Genomic DNA, 10,022 nt, shown 5'->3' with positions numbered 1-10,022 from the left:
AGAGAGAGAATTCAGTTGTCATTGGCTCAGTCTTTGAGATCTGTGCAGCCCACAAGGGGATGTGTTTTGTCCAGGCCCAAGATAGCTGGAGAAGTCTGGAGCCAGGGTGGATGCAGCTGTGGCAACTACAGAACTACTTTGGACTATTGTGAATGGACACAGAATTGGCCTTTGAGACCCCTTGGTCTGAATCTTGCAATGCAATTTTCTTTTATTTATTTATTTTTTTAAATAGAGGCATCTCCAGATCAGAAGAATCTTGGCATCTGCCCTGCTGCCAGGAACCAAAGACTTGTAGAAGCTTTGTTTCTGTCCACTCCATCCTGTTCCAAGCCTTTCCACACAACTTCACACACATTCACTGAGTACATATTCTTTGACTACTACATAAATAGTCCTGGATTGTACACAGATAGTCAACACACAAACCTGGGAAAGAAGATTTAACCTGTATGTATCTCTAGTGTGTTGCATTCCAAGGGAATTGCAAATAAAACATAATACCACTATATACCTATTAGAACATCAAAATACAACATCAAATGTTGGTGGAGACGTAGAGCAGCAGGAACTCTCATTGGTGGGAATGCAAAGTGGTATTGCCACCTTGGATGACAGCTTAAAATGTTTTCAAAAACTATCCAAGGGCCGGCCTGATAGCTCAGTGGACTAAAGTACCTGCTTAGCCAACGTGCAGCAGCCAAGGTTTGATTCCCAGCGTGCCATGCTGGTCTCACCCACGGGGCTTGCTGAGATGGTGATTGAGACTGGGCATGGTGGCACACACCTATAATCTCAGCACTTGGGAGGCTATAAACAGGAGAATCACTATGAGTCCTATCTAGTAATGAGACTCTGTAGACCCCGTAGACCCTGTTGTAATTACAGAAAACAAACAAACACACAAAAACTATCCAAATTCTTTCCTTATAATGTAGCAAGGGTGGTCCTTGGTATTTACCTTAATGAGTTGAAAGCTTGGGGTTCACACCAAAACCTACACATGAAAGTTTATAGTTGCCCCAAATAGGAAGCATCCTAGATATATATTTTTTTTCCCAGAGACCTTTTAATAGATAAATGGATCAACAAATTATGGTACACTCATACAACAAAATATTTATTCAGATCTAAAAAGAAAAGATCCATAAAGTCACAAAAAGACATAGAAGAAAGATGATATTAACTGAAAAAAATTAGTCTGAAAAGTTGCATGATATTTGAGTCCAACAATATTATGTTCTGGCAAAGACAAAACTACAACAGTGGTAAAAATATCAGTGGTTGCCAGTGATTTGGAGAGAGGGAGAATGGGTAGAACCCCAGGATTTTTAGGACAATGAAACTATTCTAATAGCAGATACATGGTTTCATGCATATCTCAGAATTCACAAATGTATGACACAGAGAGAGACTCTGATGTGAACTGTGAATAGTTTATCTATATTGGTTCATTAAGTGTGACAAGTGTACCATACTAATACAAGACTAGGGAAATGATGTGCCCTGGAGCAACTTTTGCAAACCTCAAACTGCTCTTTAAATAAAGTCTGGGTTTTTAAATTTTTTTTTGGAACTGGAGATTGAACTCAGGCCCTTGCGCTTACCAGGCAAGCGCTTATTCTACTGAGCCATCTGCCCGGCCCCAATAAACAAAGTCTGTTGCTTTAAAACATGTGTAATGTGTCCCATAGGGAAGTGTGAGATAAAGAAAAATAAAGAATATAAATCTATAGAAAAATGATGGTATGGTATGCGGTCTGTGTGTACCTACAAATTATTTTATTTTTTTTAGGTGTTTAGGATGATCTCACGGATGAGGGGATGTTTGAGAAGAGTTTTGAAAGAAGTAATGGAGAAAGTTATTTATGATTAAAAAAAAGACATTTCCAGGCCAAGAAAATCATGTGCAAAGGCCTTGAGCTTAACGAGACAGCAGCCAGGGGAATGCCATGGACCGACTTGTGGGTAACCGTGAAGACTCAGGCTTTCGTCCTGAGATGGGAGCTTCTGGGGCATTGTGAATAGAGGGTGACATCATCTAATTCATATTGTAAGAGTTCATCTTGCTGTTGTGAGAACAGGCCAGATAGCAAGAGCAAGAGTGGAACCAGAAGACTTAATCTAAGTTCTATACACTTGATTGGAAACACTGTCATAACTAAGCCCAGAAATAGGGTCATGTCTTTTTAAAGATTGAGACCAATTTCAAGAAAAGAATTGGCTCCCCATTCCACTGGAGAGAACATTGTGCCCATGAGGGTTTTTAGGAAAATTAGGTGGGAGAGGGTTTTCTAGTAATGTTACTCTATTTCTCAAAGTCAAAGAAACTCTGGAGAGAATATTGTGGTTGTGAGGATTTGGGGGGAAACTAGGAAATAGGTTTTAGTGATGCCACTTTAACTATTTCTCAAAGTGCCCAAGCAAGGATTTCTCCCAGGATAAGTCTCGCGAGTTTCTTAGTTTTCAAAGAAATGTAAAGTCTGTGCCCAATGACATTGTTTTTTATGTGATTGAAGACCACTTATTTCTAAGATCTGTACAAAGTTTCTTTACATTCACTACCTAACTTAATCCTCATAATTATCCCATTATTAGGTCCTATTGTAATCTCTGCTTGACAAATGAGGAACTGCAGACTCAGAAAGTTTAACAGGATCCCAAATGACCTACTAATAAACGATGTCCAGGTCCCCCTGACTCTGAAGCTCCTTCCCCCAACCTTTGCCAGTCACTGATCTTTCTACTATTGAGCTATTTTTGCTTTTCTCAGAATATCATGCATGTGGAATCATACAGCTGTGTGTGCTTCAGACTAGTAAGAAAGAGCTGGCTATCCCCGAGACATGCTCCCTACAGAGCCTTGAAAGACAAGGATGTCCACGTTCTCTTCCTCTGTTTCTTTTGGCTGAATGACACTCTCTTTCTGACTGGGTTTGGAGAATGTAGTCAGGGCTTACAAGGACATAATTTAATACAGGAGACATATATTATCAGATTATTTTCTAATATTCACCAAAAAGTCAAATGCAAAATGAGTGCAGGCCATCTGTTCACATTCTAGAGACCCAAAGAATCCAGCTGAGGGCCTGGATCTCACAGCAATATCCTGCGTGGTCCAGCTGAAGACCTAGAGCCTATGACAATGTCCTTTGTGTGTCTAGCTGGAGTCTTAGAGCCCAATACAATGTCTCATGCAAGTTTTTGTGAAGGATCTGCACTGGCAAGGCCCAAAGGCCAGTGATGGAAGCTACAAAGTTGTGCCAGTGAGATGAAGGATCTGTGCCAGCAGGCTGAGGGATCTTAACAAGAGCCAGGAAACAACATTCAAGGTAAGGACCAGTGCTGCCCCAAAGGGAACAGTAGCCATCCTCAATGACAGTAAGGTCCTGAGCTCCTCGGAAGATGAGAACAGCCAAGGTCGTATCCAAAAAGCCAACCTGACAAGCTTTTCCAAGAGAATCAACAGTGCCATCTCTGCTTCTTCAGTTCTCTTTTTCATGCTGTTGGCAGCAATCTCAGGCAGGTCTCCCACACCTAGCACCGTGCTAGATCGCTTCAGCTGTTACAAGTTGACTAGCAATTGTCAATCCACCACAGGGAGAGTAAAGGAAGGTGGCTGGCTGGGAGGAAGGTTTAGAGACCAAGATGGTGTCCCAAGTACAGAAGAATGGACTTCTTTTCCTTTCACCTCTAAGCAGCTCCCAAGAAGAAAAGTGGGTGGTTAATGAGGAAAAAAGGAAGTGGTTTTGCCTGAAAAACCTAGTTTACTCATTTCTTCTAGGTAGGATGTCAGGCCAGGTGGGAGGTGGGTGGAGTGAGGACCAAGTGAAGTGTGAAGCCGGCTAGGCATTGTAGCAGGAGATGGCTCAGGCCTGGTGGTGGTAGTGGTGGGGTCCTGCTGGCCTGAACACTCAGGTGCCTGTAGTGATCCCCAAAAGCCCTGGTTCCCAGAGACTCACCCTAAGTCTGGGCTAGTCACCACTACTGAGCAGAGTAGAAAGGTCCACTTCTGCAAGGTGCTCTGAACTAGTGGAGGTAGCTGTCAGAGGGGCTTTGCTGACGGATGCCTCTGGTGTTGCTCATCTTCCTGTCCAGGAGCTATTACTCAGCTGAGCCACAAGCTCCCAAAGCAGACAAGCTGGCTGACTCCAAACTACCTGGTAGTGACAGAGACGGGGAGGTGAGCAGGAAGATGCTGTTTATTTTTCTACTCCTGCTGGATCCTGAAGGCCATTTTAATTAGCTTTCAAACAGTGTACTTTTTAGTTTTTGAGTCCATACTTTGGCTACACACACGTGCATGTGCACACACGCACACAAATAATCCCATTTTAATGAAATCAGGGCAACATCAAAATCACTGCACTGTATCACTGTCTCATTAAAATAGACATCTCTTGCTACAGCAGGGTAGAAGAGCTGCTTTGTAATTTATTAGTGTTCTTAATTATTTAAAACAAAATTTCCTCAGAGTATTGTATTGGTAGATAGAGGTCAAAGTTTTATTTGTATTTTTATTTTTATGAACAAGAAGGGATTTTTTAAAGCTTCCTATGTAGCCTGCCAGTGAAGGAAAGGTTGCGGGTACAGTAATGGATTCTTAGTAAAATTGAGCATGTTTTTCAACACATATTGTTAATATTTAGAGTGGAGTTATAAATATTTATGGGATTGAGGGTTGGTGGGAGGCATGCTAAGGGAGTAGTGGGAAAACAAAAAGATATACAATTAGCTCAGGATGGAAATTAAGTTCGTACTGCTGTGGAAATGGGTGAATGGGTGAATCACCCCATCTAAAATAAAAGTGATGATGGCAATGTAAATAAAATACCTGCGGGGTTTTGCATGCACATGTGAGAGTGGGTAGACAAGGAAGGTGCAGGGGGACTGCAGCTAAGACTGAGCTGGATACACAGGCTGTATGCCAGTGGATCCCTGAATAGGGGAGGCTCAGTGGACTTGGAAACAGGATGCCACTGGGCGGCATATAAAGCAGAAAATAATGTGAGACTGTGTGTTTGGAAAAGGACAGGATTGATTCCTACCTATCAAGATGTAGAAGAGTCAAGGGCAGATAGGGCTTTGAGTGAATCTAGGGCCTGGAAGAGGTTTGGAAAGGAAGAGAAGAGAAGGTAAGAAAGAGATTTTAGCTGAATTTCCCAGTTGGGAACATGTTAGTTTGGGGATGTAGGAAAACCAATACTGATGGGGACTTGAAGTTTTCCTAATGGAATTTGTGAATACATGGCTCCATCTAGTACAGATTCTCTGTTCAGCTTTTGTGTCTAGCATCTGTACCAATTGGGGCCCCAGTAGGAAACAGATGTCACACTCAAACTGAGTGTGTAATGAGGGACTGTTTGCAAAGATGTAGGCACCATATGGTGTGAAGAAATCATAAAGGGCAGTGCCCAGGGCTGGCAGCAATGAGGGGGAGGCTCATCGTCCTGCTGCTTGGGGAGGGGAGGAAATAGATGGGGACCTGGAGAGGCAAGAGAAGCCACTTTGGTAGATGGGCTGTGGGACTGAGTAACTCATTTCTCTTTCCTTCCATCCCATGTCAACTGCTGCCTCCCACTGGCCAGTCCCAGCTTGAAGCCAGGCCTCCTGTGGGGTGGGCAATCACAAATCCAAGGGCAAGCAGCAAGCTAGGAGAGATTCGTAAGGAGCTGTCAGGCTGCAGTCCAAAGGCAGGAGACACAGGCAGGATTTCTGTGCCACACTCTGGAGGTAGAATTCTTTGCTCTGCAGGAAATCTCTTTGCTCTGAAGATCTTCAATTGAGTGGATAAAGCCCACTCATGTGATTGAGGATCATCTACTTTAATACTAATCTACTAAACACTAATCACACTTAAAAAGTACCATCAGCAATGTATTGCCCAATATCTTGGGCAGAAACAAACAAACAACAACAAAACCAACTGGGCATCATAGTTTAACAAAACTGATTCATAAAGTGAATTGTCTCAGTCTAGTTCTTGCAGTGGCAAGATGGAAACAGAGTTATGCTGAGGTTGATAAGGACCTCAGAATTTAAATGTCACTCTGGTATGTGTTGTCTTAGCTAATCCTCAAAGTCATGTAGTGAAACAGGTATTATCATCCATCACTTAGATGTTGCAACTAAAGCCCAGAGAGGTTACTGCCCAAGGAGACTGAGCTAGAAAATTATAGAAGCAAGAGTCATAGTCCAGGGTCCTGATTTCAATTCTGGACAGTGTCTAAGTGAGTAATACAATATTTATAAACCTATTATGAAACTGGATGTGGTGGTGTTTGCATGTAATCCCAGAACTCTGGGAGGGTGAGGCAGAGGATTACAAAAGTTGAGTCCAGCCTGGGCAACCTAGTGATTTAGTGAGACCTTGTATCAAAATAAAAATTAAAACAAGGCTGGGGATGTAACTTATTGTAAAGGCCTTGGCTTTCATTTGCAACACACACACACACACACACACACACACTCCCATTATGAAATTACATGTCAAGAGTTTAGTTAAAAATAATAAAATGGAGAGTGAGTGAGATGAAAATGATGAACTATCTTAACAATTGTTATAGGTTTGTCGTATTTTTCTTTACACTTTTGAGTATGAGAGTTTCCATAATAAATTGCTAATACACTCTTATGGCTTTGTGAACAATGTGTTGTCTTGAAAAGCACAGCTTTTCACTCATATCTGTATTTGCGGCTGCAGGCTCACCTACTTAGTGTGTGGAGGGCGATCTTTACCAGAGAGTGAGGAGGTCAAGGCAGACATCTTTGCTGCTCGGTTGCTGACCCCTTAGTCATTCAAAGTGACCTGCAGGTCTTGCCACCCTGCACAGACTCTGCTGCCAGACTGGCATTAGCTCCGGCCTCCACTATTTCTCAAATGCATGACCTTATTAAGCCACTTAACTTCCCTGAACCTCAGCTTCATCATCTGAATATAGGACAAGGTTGGCCCTCACTGCCCACCTTCCCTAGAGGGCATACAGTGAGTGCTATACAAATGTAAGTTTCAGGAAATTACAAAACTCTCCATACGTGAAGAGACTCAACTTTTGGCTCTAAGTAGTTTACCATTCCTTTGTCTTTCAATGCCCAAACAGGAATAGAATATGACTCCTTATTCTCGCATTCATTCATTCCATAATTATTGGGGCCCTATTTCATGCCTATTATGGTGATGATCATAAAAATGAGAATCTTTGACAACCAGGAACACTTAGTTGAGAGAATTAGGCCATTAATTAAATCAATAGCTCTTAACATCTGCTAACCCAAAGACCTTTAGGAAATCACTTGAAGGTTGTAAATCATCTCTACAAAATACTGATAGGTACAAATTAGTGTATAATGCAATGGAACACACAGAAATATGTCAGCTTGATCATCAAGTTGAGAAACTCTAAAATAAACAATTACATGTCATATTATCTCCTATACTATTATATGGCTGTTGACAGAGAGAGCTAGCATATTATCTCTCACACGTCTGTTAGGATACACCAAAGCCCTTGTGGGTCATGTGACTCTCCATAGACACACTGAGTCACCAACACATAAAGCACTGATTTTGGCCAAATTATTTTTCTCTCTGATCTAATGTCTCAGCACTTCCCTCTCCCCTTTCCCTGTATAGAATATTGAACTTCTTTCTGTTCTTTTTAATTTTTAAAGCTCTTTAAGATTTTCTATGGTACTCAACTTTTCATATTTTGGGTTTTATTCTTTATTTTGAGATAGGGTTTCACTCAATGGCCCAGGCTAGGGTGCAACTTGTCACCTTCCTGTCACAACCTCCCAGGAATTGGGATTATAGGAATGTACTACCATTCCCAGCTGTTTCAGTTCTTTAATGCTATGGTTTCCATTGTTTCTGTCAAATATGTCAATGAGAAAACAACAAATAAGCCGAGTAATGTGAACAACTTGTAGACTCCAGTGTCTGCACACTTGTATACAGACTCCAAGGTATGGATATTTATTTATAAGTATTGTGTACACCTATTCTACTGTATAAATGTATTGTCACCTTTAATGTAACACAGAAATATATCAACTTGATCGTCAAGCTGAGAAATATATTGGATGAGAAGATCTATAGATAGGGCAAGTTCAACATTAATAACAACATATAACAACATATAAACCCAGAGTTTGAACAGACTCTGCAATACATTTGTATTCTTTTGGCAAAATTTTTATCCGGTTCTATTAAGTCATTGTTTTATGTCAGAGCATGGCTGATAAAGAGAGCACTGGAGGCAAGGGCAGCATTAGTGCAGAGAAAAACCTGGTTCCTCTCAGAAACGCTAAGCCACACGTCACTTTTCCAGGGCTGGCTTAGACTGAGGGATGTAACCTGTGAGTTCGCACGATAGACACACGTGAGCTGCCTGTGGCTACAGCTGTTCTTCCGCACACACCGGGTGCCTGGCAGGTACATGAGCCTCGTCAGTGGAGCCGCTGGCTTTAGCCTGGTGCTGGGTAACTACAGGGCTTCCCTTCTTTGTTACTCAGGCTAAAAGCTCAATGTAAATATACCTTTTGCTTTCTTCTTCTTTCTGCATCCTTGCATGTCCTCTTGGGACTCCGCATACATCCTACTGTGGAGGTTTCTGCTTAAAGACACTGCGTCTAGAAGACCTGGAATCTTCCTGTTCCTCTTTGCAACACCTTCACTATCTATTAGGTTTGATAAAAGAAATTCAGTGAATGTTTAATTTTTTAAAAAGTTATTACAATGAAAAATGCTTTGTCATTAATCCCTCTTGAAATACTCCTTATTTTGAACATACTTATCCCATTATTCTTGCCACTTTCTGAAGCAGTTCTGGAAGTTCTCTTTTGTGAGTGCCGTTAGCTTCATTGTCATGGCTACTTCAGTGTCCTGAACTGACTCAAAACATTTGCCTTTTCTGGCTCTCTGGGCTTTGGAGAAGAGCCAGGCAAGCTAGATCTTGTCTGTATGGTAAATGAGGGTGTGCTATAATTTTTTTTACTTTACAAAAATTATCTTAAATGTTTTGAATTAATTCAGGACATTGAGGCAGCCCAACGGCACAGACACTCATGAAAAAGGATGTCTAGTGCTGCTTCAAAAAGTGCCAAGAGTGATGGGATAATGGATTTGGAGCAAGAGGGAGTATTATGTAGAGTATTCATGACGATGTCTTTTACTATGCTTCTTAAAAAATTTTAATGTAAACACTCACTGTATATCGATCATACTTTGTACTTGCTCTTGGCCTACTTCCTGCACTCCCACTTGGGATTCCTCATTTATCACTTTTTCTGTCATTCTTCCTACCCTGTCCTGGACCAGACTGATACTTCTCTTACTTCCAAGCCATGTCTTCAAATAAGAAATGCCTGTTTCTATTAGGTTTATCCATGTGAATGTGGCCTTGTGCTTATAAAGCTTATCTAGAGAAATCAGTAGTCATTCATCAAGTAATGAGGCAAATATCTATAAAATTATAACTAAGTTAAATGCTGGATTAATTATAAAATGTGACAAAATCATGAAGGAGGGGAATTTATGTATCCTGAAAAACTGAGTTGAAATCTGAAGGAGTAATAGCCAAAGGAGAGAGAGAGGATTTTAGAAGGAGTGAAAAGCACATATAAAGACCTTGTGGCAGAAGGGAGAATTTATTTTAATAATTATTGTACTTTTCATAATTCATTATAAAAGACTCTGTATGTCTTAGTAGATGCTCAGCTCAATGAGAACTGAAAATTTGCTTATCTTTGTTGAATGAATGATTCACACTGGAAAGGCAATAAACCAAACTAGGGATTCCAGGAGATTTCTCAGAGGAGACAGCACCTGAGTTGAAATATAAAGAACAAGTAGGATTTCCTAGGCATGAAAGCTGGTGAGAGGTAGTAGGAGCAATAGTCACAGCTATGGAGATGTGTTTGGGGATCTGCAATGCTGGGTCAGTGGGACAGAGCATAGCAAAGAGGGTGACCTGGTGGAAAGAGAAGAAGGAGTCTGACAGATGAGCTGGGGCCACTGGAGG

The sequence above is a fragment of the Octodon degus genome, unplaced genomic scaffold (genome assembly GCF_000260255.1).
Source record: "Octodon degus isolate 3935 unplaced genomic scaffold, OctDeg1.0 scaffold00015, whole genome shotgun sequence".
Lineage (NCBI taxonomy): Eukaryota > Metazoa > Chordata > Mammalia > Rodentia > Octodontidae > Octodon > Octodon degus.
This window is presented reverse-complemented; position numbering follows the sequence as displayed.